At 37.9% G+C, this 21640-nt stretch overlaps 1 pseudogene; it reads left to right on the forward strand.

Annotated features, from left to right (window-relative positions):
• LOC102186589 lies at nucleotides 299-8658 on the forward strand (annotated as a pseudogene).

Consider the following 21640-nt stretch of genomic DNA (forward strand, 5'->3'; position numbering starts at 1 on the left):
CTCCAGGCAAGAAGACTGGAGTGGGTTGCCATGCCCTTCTCCAGGAGATCTTCCCCACCCAAGGATCAAACTTGGGTCTCTTATATCTCCTCCATTGGCAGATGGATTCTTTACCACTAGCACCACCTGGGAAGCCCCAAATGTGACTTAAAAGTAGTCATACCTATTTTCTTTGAGCCAGGCTCATAACATAGTTCATGAAGTAATTTTCTGGGGGTTAAACTTGAAATGTTCATAATTGTGTGATTAATTACAATCATCTTTGGTTACATTTGCTAATAAATGTCAGTTTATGAACATGGCACCTTGTGCAGGCAGCCACACAGCAGGAGGTATGAGAATGATGGGGATTTGTGTATGGCAGTGAACTCAAGTGTTTTTCGTCATAGTTTTTCCTGAAAAGCTCAGACAGGCATCCTGTGATGGTCAATGGGATGCCTTTTGGCATTTAGTTTCCCAGACTGTAGCTACAGTTATTTGGGGATAAAGGGCGTGGCCAGTTCAGACTCTGCTAAAGCACATGTGAAGTGACAGTATCAGCAGGACAGAAGATGGTCATGTGTGGCAGGGCATAGAGGTGAACATTTACAGAAGACAATTTAATACCTTATAAGAATATGGTAGTGACCATTGGAGAAAATACTAGTGATCAACTTCAGGGTTGGGATCTGGGGATCTCCTTCTAGATTCTCAGAAATGGCATGGTTGCCAACACATAGGAGATAGACATGCTTAGTTTTCTCCCTTTTATTCTGCCTCAAGTGTCTGGGAAAATAAGGAAGTATGACTTATACAAGTAAAATGCCTTGAAAAATGTCATAACATGTTTCTGTTGAGACGGTAAAAACTGATTTCTGTGTATGATATAAAGTCAGCCTTCTGTTGTGAAATAGGTTTTAAATGAATCCAGACAATAAAGCTTCACTATTTGTATGGGTCATGTCTTCCAATTAACCACATATAAATACTCTGTAGTGTTATCAATAAAACTGAGGAGCTTTATTACTAGAGAGAATATTTTATCATCTTCATTTTATATATAGATGAGGAAATTGATAAGCAGAAAGGGAAAAGTCACAGGGGCTTAGAACCAGGTCTGTTGATTAAACTTTACCTTCATGTACTGTCTCTTATTTGATAGTTATCTCCTTGTTTTGTAAGAAAGCTTTTAAGTTAATAATTCTTTACTTTTGCAATCAAAAAGAATTTATAGATTTTTTGGTGTTCACTCTAGAATCAGTTCAGTTCAGTCACTCAGTCATGTCTGACTCTTTCTGACCCCATGGACTGCAGCACCCCTAACTCTAGAATAAGTGAATACATTTAGCTGTGTTATATTGGGTTTATGTAGCAATTCTGAGGACTAAGCCTTAAAGTCCATTTCATAAAACTTCCACACTTTACCTAATTGCCTTATATCATAGAGAAGAGAAATCCTATAGGAAGGCTAGTTTTAGTATGAAATAAGTAATCCTCTCAGTTTTGTGTGTTGTAGCATCTTGGTGAATATTTTTCTTTCCTTTGGGTCAAACTATACTAGCAAGACTCTTTGGGGCATAAGTCATAAAAACCCAGCTCACACAGATTACACAACGTAAGGAATTTAGAAGCCTAGGAAATAAATATCTGTCTGGAAAGAACCAAGCTTCTGGCACAGTTGGATCCAGGTGTCTGAAAAGGTCTGCAAGAATCTTTCTGTTCCTTTTCGTGGATCTGCTGTTCTAGAAGTTGACCTTAGTCTCTGGCAAGCTGTCCTATAAAGTAGGAGGAGGACCACCAGGATATTCAGGCTCACATTTCCCCAGCTTAGTAACCCTCTTTGAAAGATATCCTATTTTCCAATTCAAAACACAACAAAAATTCTAGGCTTGAGTTGCTTGGCCTATATCAGGTCATTTGGCCACATTTAAATCATGATATGTAGCTCGGACTAGCCATATGCTAATCTCTCAGTCCTTGGACTAGTCTCAGACCCCTTTAATCACATTGTTTGAGCATGAGTTAGGGGGACCCACCAGAAGAAAATCAAGATACTAATTAGCAGAAGGGAGAAATAGATACTGGGCATACTCAAACAATGAAATCATTCCTTTAAGTTTAAATAAAGTCATGTGTTTTTTGATGTATTTGTAGGAGAAAAAGAGAGAACAAAGTACTTTGGGAAAATGTTTCCTTGATGTATATAAGTTAATAATACCACAGGATATTAATGAGCTATTCATATTTTACATGTCAAAATAGAAAATATGTGTTAAGTGATAATACTGATCATAGTATTGCAAAGCCCATTATTCTTATAAAGGTTGTAAATAAAGAATGTTCATCAATTGGTTAATTAGTGTCATGTCTTCACTTTTATTAGCAAATGAAAAATAAGTTTAAAAGGGAAGGTTACTTAATTTACTATCTTACTGGTCATTACATATTTTTATACTTAATTTTCAAAACATACGTATTCCTTGTCAAAATATACTCTGTAAAGTTGTGGTAACTGAATCGATGAACATGAATCTGAGTGAACTCTGGGAGTTGGTGATGGACAGGGAGGCCTGGCGTGCTGCAATTCATGGGGTCGCAAAGAGTCGGACATGACTGAGCGACTGAACTGAACTTTGATTTGATTTGATTTGATTTTTTTTTAACATTTCAATTTTCACTTTCACTATGCTGAGAAGAGAATTCAGAAAGGACATGCCTGTAAGAGTTGACACCTTGATATTCTGTATCCACAGACTAGAACTGTTATGCAAATAAAAGAGCTCTGGGTGAAAATTAGTTTCCTACAATCTAGTCAGGGTGCTGTGCTACAATGAGGCATGACTGAACGGGGCCATCAAATTGGTGGTTAAGCATTTATGCCTTAGAATCAAATGGAACTGGGCTGAGGCAGCTTTGTTACTTACCAGCTGGGTGACCTTGAACAATTTACCTCACCAGTCCTCAGTTTCCTCATCTTTGAAATTAAGATCAAATTATCTGCTTCCATAAATGGTCAGGAGTATATGAGATTAAGCATTGAAACATTCATTGCAGTTCCTGGTACAAAATAAGCATTCAGTTTATCATTCTTTATTTTCTTATTGGAACACACTTAGGAATGACTTCTCAACCATAGTGATGCAGGGCATAACCTTCCCAGCTGGGTTTTTTGTTTGTTTCTTTGCTTTGTTTTTTTATTTTTTTAATTTTTATTTTTACTCTATTTTGCTTTATAATACTGTATTGGTTTTGCTGGTTTTTTGAGACTCTGTTTTATTTTCTCTGTCAGTGGACTACCTTCTCATTAGTGAAGACACTTGGAAATATACCACTCAGTCCTAATTTGAGTGAATTAGATTTTCATCAGCATTAGTGTGCACATGACTGTAATTAACAAGTAAAATGAACACATACCATTTCAAATTTATTAAAGTTTGGGAGAAAAATTCCATTTGGTCACAAGTAAAAGTCTCTGCATGTTTACTCACTTAGTGGAACATATTTACATTTGGGAAGAAGTACTTACTTGCTAATGTGTCAGCAGATCACAAATGAAACTGTAACCTCCTGCTACCGTCATTACGAAATGTAGTCAACATTAATTGAAATATCTGACTGCTTATTGTCTCAACCTGTGAGCCAGGCGTGACACTCCTTTGTATGTTTTATTATTTGTTTTCTCCTGTATGACTGTTGGAACATCAGGTTTTAATTAATTGCTTGTTTTGTTTTGATAATTTTTACAGTAAGTGGTTTCTCTAAAATGTGCTTAAGAGACACCCATGAAGGAGCTGATATCCCAACCTCTGTGCCAAGTGAACACAAGGAAATCAGTTGTTTGCAATAAAGGTTCAAAACTAGACAACCTCAATTCCATCTTCAAGGGACTAACGTTGTAAGGTTATGTGCATGCTCAGTCACTCAGTCATGTCCAGCTCTTTGCAACCCCGTGGACTGTAGCCTACCAGGCTCCTCTATTCATGGGATTCTCCATGCAAGAAAACTGGAGTGGGTTTCCATTTCCTACTCCATTGTGAGGCTGAGTGAAATCTTATACTGTTTTGAAAAAGGAAAGGAAAAAAGCTGTGCCTTCACTGGGCATGGGGGAGAGAGGGATTTGCTAATCACTGCAGTATTTGGGACACTATGATGCAAGTTAGTTTTGTCCCTTGCTGGAATGGTGGCTTAAAAAATACACAGGGCCTTTTTTGGTAAGTACTTTTTACTGAACTCAGACTTTTTATTCTCTTTGCTTTGTATTATTTTTTAACATATGCCCAAAGAAAGGAAACAAAGGAATATTACACCTGTACAAAAGCAACCATGTAAACTCAAATATACAAATTGATTTTGAAGGCTTTATCACTTAATAAAATAAAATGAAATTATTTAGCAAAATGAGTACTGAGCTATTATGCCATCTCTTTATTAGTTCGTTAAAAATCTCCCTCACACCTGCATATTTATGAGCCTCTAATGAGCTTGTCTCTGTTCTAGTACCTAGAAGCATGGAAAGAAATGAGTACCTCTGCCTCAAAGCTGCACACAGTCTTCTAAATTTAGAAAGACAGTAATGACAATTCTATATACAAGGCAGCAAAAGAGACATAGGTGTAAAGAACAGAATTTTGGACTCTGTGGGAGAAGGCTAGGGTGGGATGATATGTGAGAATAGCATTGAAACATGTATGTTGCCATATGTAAAATATATGAACGGTGCCAGTTCAATGCATGAAGCAGGGCACTCAAAGCCAGTGCTCTGGGACAACCCAGAGGGATGGGGTGGGGAGCGAGGTGGGAGGGGTTCAGGATGGGGGGGACCAGCCTACACACGTGTGGCTGATTCATGTTGATGTATGGCAAAAACCACCATGATATTGTAATTATCCTCCAATTAAAATAAATTAATTAACTTAAAAAGCTGCAAGCTGCTGCTGCATACAGTCTTCCAAAAGATTGTCGATTTAATGATTTCTCTATAATATAAACATGGTGTATTACTAGTATGTTAAAAAATTGTTCCTTAAATCCAAAGGCTAGATTACAATTTCATTGATTCATAGGATATAAGTGCTAATTAAGCTTTAAAATAAAGTCCAAAAGATTATGTAACAAAATTTTTTATAGTGAAACCCGTTTTTGACATTTTAAGAAAATATTCAAATACAAAGAAAATTTGAAATAATTTCATAGTGAACAGTATATTCACAGCATGTTCTGCTATTAAAATTTTAACTATATTTTATCACAAGTCTGTCAATGTGTACAGAAATGTACATTTTAAAATTTAGTCTTACATGGGACTCCAATATTTCCTAAAATTAACTCAAGGATGCTTTTATCACACTAGAGTTTGATGTCCAGAAGTCCATTTGCTCTGATTAGCTCTTCCCTGAGGAGACCTCTATGTCAGTTCCTTTGCACACAATTTGACATCCAGTGATCTAGCCAAACTCCATTATTATGCATATAAAAAGAACTGAGATGCAGAAACTTGAAGTCACTCATGTATTGATAACACTGTAATGTATTGATAACAACTGTAAGCTGTTAACTGGAACTAGAATTCATTTTTATGTCTTTGCAGCAGATGTAATCATTTTCTTAAAAACTCTCATAATGTTGTTTAAACAGATGTCAAGATACTCTAATCAAGCTATATATTTTGTATTTTTGAAGAATGACAATGTGTGTAATGCTGGTTAGAATGAGTGTGGAATAGCTTAGCCCATGTGTTGCAGGGGAAGTAACTCTTGTTGGGAAAATGGTCAGGGTAATATTTAGGCCGTAGGGCACTGGTAATGCAGAAAGTCATCATGGTAAAAATAAATCTTACCATGGACCCAGATAACTATACAAATCTTCTCAAGTGACGTCTCTTTCCGTCATTGGTTTACTCCTGTGTTCGTTCAGACACCTCCCCTGTGGTAGTCTTAGTCCACCTGCCAATCACATAGCATTTGGATTTTTCTTTTAATAGAGGATCTTAATATTTGTGGCTCCCCAGGTAGCTCAGTTGACAAGGGAATGGCAGCCCACTCCAGTATTCTTGCCTGGAGAATCCCAAGGACAGAGGAGCCTGTTGGGCTGCTGTCTATGGGGTTGCACAGAGTCGGACACAACTGACACGACTTAGCAGCAACAGCAGCAGCAGCAGCAGCAGGTAGCTCAGTGGTAAAGAATCTGACCGTCAGTGCAGGAGCCAGAGGAGACGCAGGTTTGATCCCTGGGTTAGGAAGATCCTACTTGTGCTTCCCTGGTGGCTCAGAGGTTAAAGCGTCTGCCTGGAATGCTGGAGACCCAGGTTTGGTCCCTGGGTTGGGAAGATCCCCTAGAGAAGGAAAATGGCAACCCACTCCAGTACTCTTGCCTGGAGAATCCCATGGAGCTAGGAGCTGGGTAGGCTACAGTCCATGGGGTCGCAAAGAGTTGGACATGACTGAGCAACTTTACTTTCACTGGTGGAGGAAATGGCAGTCTATGCTAGTATGCTTGCCTGGATAATCCCATAGAGGAATCTGGTGAGCAACAGTCCATAGGATTGCAGAGTCCAACACAACTGAGTGACTAAGCACATGAATGTTAATATATGTAGTTTCTTCTACTAGACTATTTTACTTCTAACTTTCTCAGTTAGCTTCTGCTTAGCCTATATGCATCAAAAATAGCACTTCCCCAGAAATGCCTGCCCTGGCCAACTGAAGGTAATCTCATAAAACACATCACTGTATGCATTTCCCTCAGGGTACTTATTACCATATGTAATTATCTGACTTTTGTTTTGGTAAGTTTATTTTCTATTTGCTTATTTTCTTCAAGAGGATAGGACAAGAAAAAAAAGCCTGGCTTACAGTAAATGTTTACTCAAAATTTCATTTAAGTGTATTTAAACATTCACTTGAGAGTCCCTTGGACTACAAGGAGATCCAACCAGTCCGTTCTGAAGGAGATCAGCCCTGGGATTTCTGTGGAAGGAATGATGCTAAAGCTGAAACTCCAGTACTTTGGCCACCTCATGCGAAGAGTTGACTCATTGGAAAAGACTTTGTTGCTGGGAGGGATTGGAGGCAGGAGGAGAAGGGGACGACTGAGGATGAGATGGCTGGATGGCATCACTGACTCGATGGACGTGAGACTGAGTGAACTCTGGGAGTTGGTGATGGACAGGGAGGCCTGGAGTGCTGCGATTCATGGGGTTGCAAAGAGTTGGACACGACTGAGCAACTGAACTGAACTGAACTGAAGCATTCACTTCATGATTCTTCTCTTTCAGATTTTATTCTAACTGGGCAATATCTAGCTTGTATTTTTCCACTTGATCTGATGCACAACTTATTTCTTATGTTTTAAGCCTTAAGCAGTCTCCTGAGGAAAATATTGCTATATTGTCTAAACAAGTAGAAGATATGAAGTCTAAATGCCAGGTGCTTGAAGAAGAAAAAGAAGACCTCATCAGTAGGAACAGAGAATGGGACGAAAATCTAAATTCTTAAAAGAGAGGTCTATTCTTGAAAAACAAGAACCTGAAGAGCTACAACAAAAAGTACTGCAAATGGATTCACTTCTGCAACAAGAGAAGGAATTACCTTCTGGTCTTCAGCAGAAGCTCTGTTCTTTTCAAGAAGACATGATTAAAGAGAGAACTCTCTTTGAGGGAGAATTAAAGCAGGCCTTGTATGAGCTGGATAAATTACAGCAAAAGGAGGAACAAGCAGAAAACCTGCTTAAGCAACTGGAAGAGGAAGCAGAATCTAGAGCTGCAGAACTAAAACGCCTCGAAGAAAAGCTGAAACGGAAAGAAGCCAAACTGGGGGAAAGTAATGCTGCTCATACTCAGGCCACCCTGCTTTTGTAAGAAAAACATAACAGTACAGTGCAGAACCTGGAAGCTGTTACTGCTCAATTTGAAAGGTATAAAGCATCAACTGCAAGTGAGCTAGAAGATCTTAAGGTGCTGAACGAATCACTTAAGGAAAAGCTGGCCAAGGCTGAGCAAAGTGCAGAGGATGTCCGAGATATTGGCAACTGAGAACGCAAATCAAGAATATACATGGATGCTTCTAGATCTGCAGACCAAATCAGCACTTAAAGAAGCAGAAATTAAAGAAATTGCCATTTCTTCTCTTAAAAGAATAACTGATTTACAGAACTAACTCAAGCAACAAAGCGAAGACTTGAAGAAACAACTGGAAGAGGAAGAAGCAAGAAAAGCTGAAAAAGAAAACTCAATAGCAGAATTAACTGAGGAAATGAGTAAGTGGTGTCTCCTCTATGAAGAATTATATAATAAAACAAAGGCTTTTCAGCTACAACTGGATGCATTTGAAGCAGAGAAACAGGGTTTGTTGAATGAACATTGTGCGGCTCAGGAACAACTAAATAATCTAAGAGATTCATATGCTAAATTATTGGGTCCTCAGAATCTAAAGCAAAATATCAACATGTTGTGAAATTGAAAGATGAAAAGAGCAATCTCAAATCGGAGGTGTTAAAACTCCATGCTCAGCTTACTAAAAGAAAACAAAGTGAAGCAAAACTTCAGGAGGAATTGAATAAAGTTCTGGGTATCACTTTGATTCTTCAAAGGCTTTTCTTCATGAAAGTAAAGAAAATTTTGTTCCCAAAACTCCATTAAAAGAAGGCAATATAAACTGCTCCTGAGATCTTAGTGGAGTTTCAAGAATCATGCAAGGAAACATCTGAAAAACCTGTTGAAGATTATTTTGTTCTTACTATTTATTATTATTATTATTTTGCTTACTATTGTGTTTATAATATTTTTAAATCTCTTATTTAATACTAACTTCCTGTCCTTACATATGTGAAAGGAAGTTTGACCGTTTTACCAGTGTTCTCTGACATTCTAGTTACTATTGTCAGTACTTCCTCCTTGATGGTCACCCTTATTACCTCATTCTAAATGTTCTGACTCTTTCCAGCTTTGCTCGCTCATCCCATCAAATCAGTAGTCTTTTAAAAATCATTCTCATACTATCATTTCCCTATTCTGAAACCTTAGGTTTTTTTTTTAGTTTGATGCTGAAGACCTTTTCTAGTATGAACCTCTTATGCTAGGCTAAAATACCTTGGCTTGTTCTTGCCTCTACTTTAATTCTCCTAATAATGATCATTCTGTCCCACCATCTTCCGTTTATGCAGTTCAAATAAGAAATAGAGGCAAGCTTTTTTCCTTAGTTATCTCTTACCAAAGCAACTGGTTAATAATTTGCAGATTTTTAGCGGACACGACTCGGAGAAGGCAATGGCACCCCACTCCAGTACTCTTGCCTGGAAAATCCCATGGACAGAGGAGCCTGGTAGGCTGCAGTCCATGGGGTCGCTACTAGTCGGACATGACTGAGCAACTTCACTTTCACTTTTCACTTTCATGCATTGGAGAAGGACGTGGCAACCCACTTCAGTGTTTTTGCCTGGAGAATCCCAGGCATGGGGGAGCCTGGTGGGCTGCCGTCTCTGGGGTTGCACAGAGTCAGACACGACTGAAGCAACTTAGCAGCAGCAAACATTCATTATGTGCCAGGCATGGTTTAGACTACCCAAATACCATAGTGAAAACATAGACAAAGTCCTTGCTCTTTAAACTTAAGACTTTCATGAGGAAAGACAAATAATATAAGTAGTATGTGTATAAATAAAAGAACAAGAATATAAAATAAAAATTTAAAACTATAGGAAGAGAATAGAGAGCCATGAAAGTGCTCTTTTAGTTATGGTGTTCAGATAAAACCTCCCTGAGGAGATGATATTGCAACAGAGATGAATTTAGTGAGGAAACATGTCATTGAGATATCTGGGAGAAGAGCCTTCCAGGCAGAAGGTAGAGCATGTGTAAAATCCCTGAAATAGTATTGTTTGGGGACATGTGCAGATAATGGAAGGAGAAGGCAATGGCACCCCACTCCAGTACTCTTGCCTGGAAAATCCCATGGATGGAGGAGCCTGGTAGGCTGCAGTCCATGGGGTCGCTAAGAGTTGGGCACAACTGAGCAACTTCACTTTCATTTTTCACTTTCATGCATTGGAGAAGGAAATGGCAACCCACTCCAGTGTTCTTGCCTGGAGAATCCCAGGGACAGAGGAGCCTAGTGGGCTGCTGTCTATGGGGTCACACAGAGTCGGACACGACTGAAGCAACTTAGCAGTAGCAGCAGGAGCAGATAATGGAAAATGTTTATTAAGTCTGGAGAAAAGTGATTGTAAAATAAAATCACAGGAGGTAGGATATCTGGGAACCAGGTAAAACTTTTAAATTGTGTTTCTAAGGAATGGTTTTTACTTCTCTTTAGCATGAGAAAGTGATGGTTGATCTGACATATATTCTATAAGAATCACACTGACTAGTATGTGGAGATAAAAATGACAGGAAGAGTATAGGAGTCAAACAGGGGAGCTAATTAGAAGGCTCATGAGGTGGCCCAGGTGAGAGCTAATGGCCCCAATGGATGGTTGGAGCAGGGTGGGATGGATTCTGAAGGGAATAAGAGCAAGATTTGCTTTTGGATTGGGGTATAAGACAAAGAAAGATCTCAAAAGTAAATGCCAGATTTTTATTCTGAGAATTGGAAGAATGTTATCATCATTTATTGAGATAGAGGATATTGAGAAAAAAGTAGGGGAGAAACGTCAAGTGTTTGTTTTTGGATATGTTTAATTTGAGGCTCCTCTCCACAAGGCTGAATTAAGGTGGAGGATGGGATATAGGAGTCTTAAGTTCAGAAGAAAGCCAAGGCCGAAGAATTAAATTGTGAGTCATTAACATAAAGATGTCATATGAACAATGAGACGGACTAAGGTCACCTAGAGATTGAGTGTACATAGGTAAAATAAGATATCCAAGGACAGACCCTTGTGCACTCTGTTATTTAGAGTTTGGGAGGAAAATAAACATTCAGGAAAGAGGACACTGAACTAGGAAGTAGGAGTGAGGTGGGAGGAAAGAAAAAACTGCAGTATGATATAGATCAAATATCAGTATTTCTACAAGAAAGAAGTGACCGTCTACATTAAATGCTAGCTAATAGGTAGAATAATATAAGAACTAAAAATTGGCCACTGTACTTTTTCATGTAGAAGTCATTATGACCTTGACAAGAATGGATTTGATGATTGGAGTAGGTTGAAAAAGAGTGAAAAGATAATAAATGGAGACAGCATTTCAAAGAGGTATGCTGTGAAAAGGAGAAGTTAAAGGGATGCTAACTGAAAAGGAATGCAAAATAAGAGCTTATTGTTAGATACAGAATTATCATAACAATTTTTTGATGATGGAAATAACCCAGTGAAAGAGACATTAGTGATGAACGAGATAGAGCAGTCAACTCTAGGAAAAAAGTCCTACAGTGAGCAAGAAGGATAGTTCAGATAAATGGAGTAAGACCAGTTCACTATTATAGCAGGAAAAGAGTGGGACAAGTGATCTGAGCATTTTTGCAAGTGAGTGAATAACATGGTAAAGTTGGAATTTTAATTGATTAGGGAGGGAAATGTGAATATAAGGGAGAAAAGTCAACAGATCAGAAGTCTCTTTGAGGGAAATGAAATTTCAGAGATATTAACATTTTTTCAATTTAAATTAAAAAAAAAGATTTTAGAGGCAAGGAAACTATTGGTAATGAAAACGTCTAGAGTAGAGCTGCTTTTTCAACTCTAACTTATTGTTAAAATCCCTCAGGAAATTGTCTTGTTTATTTACCATCCATTTACTTATTCTTTCCTTCTTGCCTGCCTGCCTTCCTTCCTTTATTACCTGTTACCTGGCCCCATTCCTGAAACTGTACATTAGTTGGTCTGAGCTGTGGAACCAGAATACTGAAATTTAAAAAAAAAGGTTCCCAGGTGCTGTTGATATGCAGAATGATTGGTTTATGACCCTGGTTTGCACCCCTAGCTGCTTATGGGAATCACTTAATTTCATTTGATATGAAAAAATTAAGCTTTGGTTTTATTGTTTCTTTGGGTTGTGAAATCACAAATAAAAATGATAGGAATAGAAAATACAAGAAAGTATTTGAGCAGGATGCCAAAATCTTGAAGGAATGAGATCAGTTTGCAGATGGCACCACCGGTTGGGAATTGTGGTGCAGTCTGACACTAAGATCTGGGGGATTCATTAGGGAGAAGGAAGTAATGGTGGTTTGAATGAGGAAATGTGAGGCAGGGTGATCAGTTACCCCACTAGGGGTAACTTTAGGTCTGGAATATGGCAGCTGAAACAGCCAGCAATTCAGAGACTTTAGGGGACCCCAAGAGAACTCTAGATACCTGTTAGTGTGAAGGAAATGTTACAGAAATGCTTTAGATTTCCTGGGATTTGACACCAAACACTGTAGTGTTCAATGAATACTTGTTGATTGAACAAGTACTTTTTATTCATTTCAATATTATGTGTATACAATAGTGACCATATGATGCTAGATTCAGTTCAGTTCAGTTCAGTTCAGTTGCTCAGTTGTGTCCGACTATTTGTGACCCCATGAATCGCAGCACACCAGGCCTCCCTGTCCATCACCAACTCCCAGATTTCACTCAGTCTCACATCCATAGCGTCCATGATGCCATCCAGCCATCTCGTCCTCGGTCGTCCCCTTCTCCTCCTGCCCCCAATCCCTCCCAGTATCAGAGTCTTTTCCAATGAGTCAACTCTTCGCATGAGGTAGCCAAAGTACTGAGCTTCAGCTTTAGCATCATTCCTTCCAAAGAAATCCCAGGGCTGATCTCTTTCAGAATGGACTGGTTGGATCTCCTTGCAGTCCAAGGGACTCTCAAAAGTCTTCTCCAACACCACAGTTCAAATGCATCAATTCTTCGGCACTCAGTCTTCTTCACAGTCCAACTCTCACATCCATGCATGACCACTGGAAAAACCATAGCCTTGACTAGATGGACCTTAGTCGGCAAAGTATTGTCTCTGCTTTTGAATATACTGTCTAGGTTGCTCATAACTTTGCTTCCAAGGAGTAAGTGTCTTTTAATTTCATGGCCACAATCACCATCTGCAGTGATTTTGGAGACCAAAAAGATAAAGTCTGACACTGTTTCTACTGTTTCCCCATCTATTTCCCATGAAGTGATGGGACCAGATGCCATGATCTTCGTTTTCTGAATGTTGAGTTTTAAGCCAACTTGTTCGCTCTCCTCTTTCACTTTCATCAAGAGGCTTTTTAGCTCCTCTTCACTTTCTGCCATAAGGGTGGTATCATCTGCATATCTGAGGTTATTGATATTTCTCCCGGCAATCTTGATTGCAGCTTGTGTTTCTTCCAGTCCAGCCTTTCTCATGATGTACTCTGCATAGAAGTTAAATAAGCAGGGTGACAATATACAGCCTTGACGTACTCCTTTCCTGATTTGACACCAGTCTGTTGTTCCATGTCCAGTTGTAACTGTTGCCTCCTGACCTGCATACAGATTTCTCAAGAGGCAGGTCAGGTGGTCTGGTATTCCCATGTCTTTCAGAATTTTCCACAGTTTATTATCCACACAGTCGTAGGCTTTGGCATAGTCAATAAAGCAGAAATAGATGTTTTTCTGGAACTCTCTTGCTTTTTCAATGATCCAGCGGATGTTGGCAATTTGATCTCTGGTTCCTCTGCCTTTTCTAAAACCATTAAAAATAATTATTTTGACATCTCTTTATCTTATTTAATTAGAATTTATATTATGGAATATCAATAGAGTTAATTTTAAGTGCTCTGAGTTCATGCTATGTTAATCTATTACTGATGGCCGATTTACATGAACATGTAGGATCTTGTTTGAATGTAATATGGATAAGTTAATGAATATGCAAATGAACAATGACAAGATCATATATTCCCACAGATTTCTGACCTACACACTCTGCAGTATCTGACCTGGGGAGCCAAACCATAACTTCTGTAGCAATCAGCCCAGAATGGTCAGGATTTAGTCAGTAGCTGCAACTTCAGTATATTTTGCCCCTGCTTCCAACTCAGGACCAGCCAGAAAAGGCAAACAGGCTTCCCAAACTATTCACATGAGGTGCTTGGCTTCCGGTTAGCCTGCCTTCAGCTTCATGCCAACAACTTCCAGTTTGAATATACCTGAAGCCCTCCTTTCTTTTCATTACAAAACTATCTCATTTCCCTCCCTGTCTTTGTTTCTCTGTTTAATACAAGTGGTGATGATTAGACTTCCTTGCTATTTATTACAAGCTCTGAATAGTCTCTGTTCTGGTCGGGTGAAGTGAAGTGAAGTTGCTCAGTGGTGTCTGACTCTTTGCTATCCCATGGACTGTAGTCTACCAGGCTTCTCCATCCATGGGATTTTCCAGGCAAGAGTACTGGAGTGGGTTGCCATTACCTTCTCCAGGGGATCTCCCTGACCCAGGGATTGAACCCAGGTCTCCTGCATTGCAGGCAGATGCTTTACCCTCTGAGCCACCAGGGAAACCCTCTGGTCGGGTGGTCTTTGTTTATTTTCATATGTGAGTGCTAATAAGAATGCATATGTGGAGGATAATCATGGAGCCCAGTAAGCATTAACTTACAAATATAAGGTATTTTAATGAAATATTCCAATAAAGTCAGTTCTCTTAATTTTACGTTTTAGAATTATTGATAACTGTAATTTTTGTAAAAGATATGAGGTGTTTAAATAGGTAAAAATCAGTGGCATCATTAATATGGATTTTCTTTTGGAATGAACTTATATGCTGCATTCAAAATGGTTAAAAATTTATAATTTATTTTTACCCCATAAAAAATAGGTTTAAGCTTATGAATGAGTTAACGTACATGAATATTTTCAAATGTATTTTATATACATTAATTTTTCAAGAGTATAATTTACCTAATATATAAAATGTATTTGAATTATATTTGAATCATGACTTGAATGAAATGTGTAATTTTGAATATGAACAGTGATGGATATTAGAGAATTTTGTTGTTCAGTTGCTGCTCAGTCCTGTCTAATTCTTTGTGACCCCATGAACTGCAGCACGCCAGGCTTCCCTGCCTTCACCATCTCCCAGAGCTTGCTCAAACTCATGTCCATTGAGTCGGTGATGCCATCCAACCATCTCATCTTCTGTCGTCCCCTTCTCCTCCCGCCATCAATCTTTCCCAGCATCAGGATTTTTTCAAATGAGTCAGTTCTTCACATCAGGTGGCCAAAGTATTGGAGTTTCAGCTTAAGCATCAGTCCTACCAATGAATATTCAGGATTGATTTCCTTTAGGATGGACTGGTTTGATTTCCTTGTAGTCCAAGGGACTCTCAAGAGTCTTCTCCAACACCACAGTTCAAAAGCATCAATTCTTCGGCACTCAGTCTTTTTATGGTCCTACTCTCACATCCATACATAACTACTAGAAAAACCATAGCTTTGAAAACTATGTGTTTGTATAATTTTTTTAAGGTTTATTTTCAGTAAGACATTTTACCTTTTCAACATTTAAAAAAAATTCCTTTTAAGCTTTTTACAATCCTGAATATAGATCTGTTTTAAAAATTAATAAACTATAAAATTAAGGGCTAGATATCTTTCCTTTTGGCAGAGTACTAAGATGTTACTTTCTTTCCCCTCTATGTTTTTCCTAAAGATACACCAAAAAAAAAAAAAAAAAAAACTTGCTATGGAAGTATCATTTTATATGCTAACCAGAGGCCACTTACACAAATAAAAGTATTTAAGTTAGAGGAAGGTTTTATCCATTAGGAAGTGCTACGAAGGAAGCTAGTACAGGTGATGGCATTCCAATTGAGCCATTTCAAATCCTGAAAGATGATGCTGTGAAAGTGCTGCACTCAATATGCCAGCAAATTTGGAAAACTCAGCAGTGACCGCAGAACTGAGAAAAGGTCAGTTTACATTCCAATCCCTAAGAAAGCCAATACCAAAGAATGCTCAAACTACCACACGATTGCACTCATCTCACATGCTAGTAAAGTAATGCTCAAAATTCTCCAAGCCAGGCTTCAGCAATATGTGAACCATGAACTCCCTGATATTCAAGCTGGTTTTAGAAAAGGCAGAGGAACCAGAGATCAAATTGCCAACATCTGCTGGATCATCGAAAAAGCAAGAGAGTTCCAGAAAAACATCTATTTCTGCCTTATTGCCTATGCCAAAGCCTTTGACTGTATGGATCACAATAAACTGTGGAAAATTCTGAAAGAGATGGGAATATTAGACCACCTGACCTGCCTCTTGAGAAATCTGTATGCAGGTCAGGATGCAATAGTTAGAACTGGACATGGAACAACAGACTGGTTCCAAATAGGAAAAGGAGTACATCAAGGCTGTATATTGTCACCCTGCTTATTTAACTTCTATGCAGAGTACATCATGAGAAAGGCTGGACTGGAAGAAACACAAGCTGGAATCAAGATTGCCGGGAGAAATATCAATAACCTCAGATATGCAGATGACACCACCCTTATGGCAGAAAGTGAAGAGGAACTAAAAAGCCTCTCGATGAAAGTGAAAGAGGAGAGTGAAAAGGTTGGCTTAAAGCTCAACATTCAGAAAACGAAGATCGTGGTATTCGGTCCCATCACTTCATGGGAAATAGATGGGGAAACAATGGAAACAGTGTCAGACTTTATTTTTTGGGCTCCAAAATCACTGCACATGGTGACTGCAGCCATGAAATTAAAAGACGCTTACTCCTTGGAAGGAAAGCTATGATCAACCTAGATAGCATATTCAAAAGCAGAGACATTACTTTGCCGACTAAGGTCCGTCTAGTCAAGGTTATGGTTTTTCCTGTGGTCATGTATGGATGTGAGAGTTGGACTGTGAATAGGCCTGAGCACCGAAGGATTGATGCTTTTGACCTGTGGTGTTGAAGAAGACTCTTGAGAGTCCCTTGGACTGCAAGGAGATCCAACCAGTCCATTCTGAAAGAGATCAGCCCTGGGATTTCTTTGGAAGGAATGATGCTAAAGCTGAAACTCCAGTACTTTGGCCACCTCATGAAAAGTGTTGACTCACTGGAAAAGACTGATGCTGGGAGGGATTGGGGGCAAGAGGAGAAGGGGACGACAGAGGATGAGATGGCTGGATGGCATCACTGACTCTATGGACGTGAATCTGAGTGAACTCTGGGAGTTGGTGATGGACAGGGAGGCCTGGCGTGCTGCGATTCATGGAGTCGCAAAGAGTCGGGCATGACTGAGCGACTGAACTGAACTGAACTGAATATACTTAGAGGATTTACCCATTAGGAAGTGCTAATACAGAGGTCAAGCTACTTGCTTTTATATAAAAATGTTATTTGAAGCTGTAAATATTTACCATGACATAAATTCTATTAGTAGCCTTTGATTAAAAAATTTTATATATTACTTCCCAATTGTATTATGGCTTCAGTGTTTCTTCGTATATGAACCATGGATCAGTGGTATCACCTGAGATCTTGAAAGAAATATAAATTCTCAGGCACCATCCTAGATTGACGAAGTCAAAAATTTGGGGAATGTGGTTGAGAAAAATGTGTTATAATAAGCCTGGTGATTTAGATTGAAACTAAAGTTTGAGATAACCTGATCTACATAATGTTCTCAATTATTCTATGAAAATTTTCAACAATAACAATAACAACAACAACAAAAAAGAATGTTTGATTTACACAGTAGAACTTTTAGGCCTGATTGAAGTTTTATGAAAATTACTAAATATACCAAATATTTTTCTGCCATGGTGATAAGACTGTCAGAAGAGTTTCTGAATTGGGGGTGCAGCCTGAATAGGGCAGCAGCCTATAAAGTTTGCTGTTATTTCTTTCCTAAAGTTTTATGACCAGCTGGGTAATTCATTCAATTTATTAAAAAAAAAAAAAAAAACCTAAGATTGGGTAGTATTATAGTTTAGGAACCTTCAATAAATAGTCTTTGATGCTCTATTTCTTCATGAAAAATAGAAAATCTTAATTCTTTTAGTAGTTACTATAGTTATCTGCTGTACCCTAGTTTCATACATCAGGGATCCCAAACTTGAGTGCATTTGTGGACCAGGTTGGTAGCTTGATTGAAGCTGGTTGAACGGCATCTTCATTTCTATATAGAATTTTTTTTTCTTCCAGTTATACTGAAATAGGCAGGCATTTCAGTTTATCATTAATTTTTCTATTTTTGTCAGAGACATGGGAACAGTAATATATCCCATTCTTTTTGATTCAAGGAGAACAACAATGTGAGCACAATGATATCCATGAACAGACTATATCAGTTTTAGGAACCATGAAGTGAGATATTGCCACTTAACTGCTGCTGCTGCTAAATTGCTTCAGTTGTGTCCGACTCTGTGTGACCCCATAGATGGCAGCCCACCTGCCTTCCCCATCCCTAGGATTTTCCAGGCAAGAACACTGGAGTAGGTTGCCATTTCCTTCTCCAAGGCATGAAAGTGAAAAGTGAAAGTGAAGTCACTCAGTCGTGTCCGTCTCTTGGAGACCCCATGGACTGCAGTCTATCAGGGTCCTCTGTCCATGGGATTTTCCAGGCAAGAGTACTAGAGTGGGTTGCCACTGCCTTCTCTGACTTAACTGTTGACTTGTCTTAATTACAGGAAGGGGGCCTGATAGGTGGAGAGAAGCTTCCCAGTAGTACCTACTAAACTTGGCCACATATGAAGGTGAAGTTGGCAGTGTTTTAGCTCCTGCTCTTCCTTTCAAACAGAGATCAGAAATTAATTTTTCCAGCTAAAGTTTTTTAAAAACAAATTTTTGCGTATGGTAGGTACACTTAATACAAGATCTACCCTGTAAAAATTTTACCATATTGCTAACTACACACATAATGCTGTACAGCAGATCTCTAGATCTTGTTCATCATGTATAACTGAAACTTTATACTCAGTGAATAACAACTCCTTACTTCCTCCTGTCAGCCACAAACAACCACCATTTATCTCTTGGTTCTGTGAGTTCGGCTCTTTTAAATATCTCATATTAATGGAATCATTCACTATTTTTTCTTTTGTGACTTGCTTATTTCACTTAAGGAATTGGTGATAGACAGGAAAGCCTGGCATGCTGCAGTCCACAGGGTCACAAAGAGTTGGACACGACTGAGTGACTGAACTGATACTGATATTTCACTTAATCTAATGTCCTCCAGGCTCATGCTGCAAATGGCAGGATTTTCTTCTATTTTAAGGCTGAAAAATACTCCATTGTATGTATGTAGCACATTGTCTTCATCCATTCATCTGTTGACGGGTATTGGGCTGTTTTCACATTTCAGCTATTATGAATAAGCTGAAATAAGCATATGAGTGCATGTATATCTTTGAGATCCTGATTTCTTTTGGAAATAAACCCGGAAGAGGTTTCTGGATTGTATAGTAATTCTATTTCCATTTAAATTGGTCCAATAGAATCCATAGTCTTTGGCAATTCGTAAACTCTCTATATTTATTTAGGTAGAAAGTGAACTCTCGCTGTCTTCTTGTTTGTATTTGAGAAAAGGATATGAATACAGGAGGTTGAGGAGTTCTTTTCCATGATGAGCACCTTATATATTTTTGAATCAGGACCATCTAATATCCTTAATCAAACAAAAAAAAAGGGTCAGCTTATTCAAACATATTAATCTTTCCCTGTATTTTTAACCACAAGATTTTAGAGGCTGTATCATTCTAGGACAACTAGAAAAGTGTTTTAGTCAACAGCTAATTAAACTTTAAAAGCTTCATGGTGACACTCAAAAATATCAGGTTTACTTACTTAAGGTAGCTTAGTAATGAAAAGCTTTTACAAAATTTCTTTTTTTTCTGTCTTTTGTCCTTACACTCTACCTCCCTTTCTCTTTCATAATAGACATTCCTTCTAACATGTTTGATGAGTTTATTTTGGTTTATTTTATTCTTGCTAAATAGGTATTGTTGGTTTATATGCATTATTTTTTATTCATATACAAGTAATTAGATTACATTTTTTAAAAATTTGGTACTGTAAATTATTGTATAATTTCCAACTATCTTTGTCTATAAAGTGGCAAACTGCAGTTATTTAAACAAACAAAGATTTCCACCTTGTTGAGATGCACTGAAGCTTAAACAATTAATCTTTATGAGATGTTTTGACATTTCTCAGTAGATTTATGATCTTTAAAGGAAACTTTAATTTCTTCCTTAACTTTCCTTTTCTTCAGAGGCATAATATTGGAATAAGCTCCAAATTTTTAGAAATTAGCTGTTTTTCAGTTTCTTTCTATTGATTTTAGAGTGAACATGCTTAGACTGCTAAATATATTAAATGCATATATTCAGGATAAAAAATTCACATTGGGGATTGTTTTTTTCCCTTTAAAGTCTCATAGGTCTCTCAAATATTTGGAGCTATGCACTAAAATGACAGGTAACAAGTTTAAAAATAAAGTAGAATTTAAATTTAATGTTCACGTAATCTTTAGTTCACTCATTCACTTCATAATTGAAAATTTATAGATATAAAAATAGACATATTGTCAGACCATGCTGCCTAATGGATAATTATTACTCTGGAGGTATAATGAAAGATTTCTCCTGTGTCTTTACATGAACATTTCCTCACAGAAACAGGACATTTTCTGTCTTTAGCATTTCATTTCTTGACTATCATTTTTGCTGTCCTATTTTTTTCCCTCCCTGGTTCTAAAACACTCTGTCAGCCTTGCTTTCCCCAAAAAAGGATATGATGTTCTAGAAATAGAGAAGAGTATAGTTTAAAAAATAAAAAGAAGAAGAAGAAATTAAGCATAATAATAAATAAGCAAGGCAACATTGAAAAATAAAATTGTATAATAAATTCACTTTTGAATATACACATAAATATACTGGATAATTTATTCTCAAAGGTAATTTAATAGTATAAGTCTTTGTAACTTAGGTGGTTTGCCTCAGGAATGTAAGGTTGATTTAACATCTCTGTGCTGAATCACATCAATAAACTGAACAAAACAATCTTGGTGTTAGTAGAGATCATTAGAGAAAATTTAATACACATTCTTGAAAATACACATAAACAGATTAAAATCTTTCCAGGAGGATTTTTAAGGTTAATAGCTAAATTAAAGGAAAATATTGAATGTAGCAATGAAACACCAGAGATATTTCTACAAGCAAACATAAAAACTAAATAAAGATCCTTACTATTAATGACTGGGGAAGGTCAGTTTTCATTCCAGTTCCAAAGAAAGCCAATGCCAAAGAATGCTTAAACTACCGCACAATTGCACTCATCTCACACGTTAGCAAAGTAATGCTCAAAATTCTCCAAGTCAGGCTTCAACAGTTTGTGAACCATGAACTTCCAGATATTCAAGCTGGATTTAGAAAAGGTAGAGAAACCAGAGAACAAATTGCCAACATCCGCTGGATCATTGAAAAAGCAAGAGTGTTCCAGAAAAACATCTATTTCTGGTTTATTGACTATGCTAAAGCCTTTGACTGTGTGGATCACAATAAACTGTGGAAAATTCTGAAAGAGAATACCAGACCACCTGACATGCCTCCTGATAAATCTGTATGCAGTTCAGGAAGGAACAGTTAGAACTGAACATGGAACAACAGATTATTTCCAAATCAGGAAAGGGGTACGTCAAAGCTGTATATTGTCACCCTGCTTATTTAACTTATATGCAGAGTATATCATGCGAAATGCTGGGCTGGATGAAGCCCAAGCTGGAATCAA

The sequence above is a fragment of the Capra hircus genome, chromosome 7 (assembly GCF_001704415.2).
Source record: "Capra hircus breed San Clemente chromosome 7, ASM170441v1, whole genome shotgun sequence".
Lineage (NCBI taxonomy): Eukaryota > Metazoa > Chordata > Mammalia > Artiodactyla > Bovidae > Capra > Capra hircus.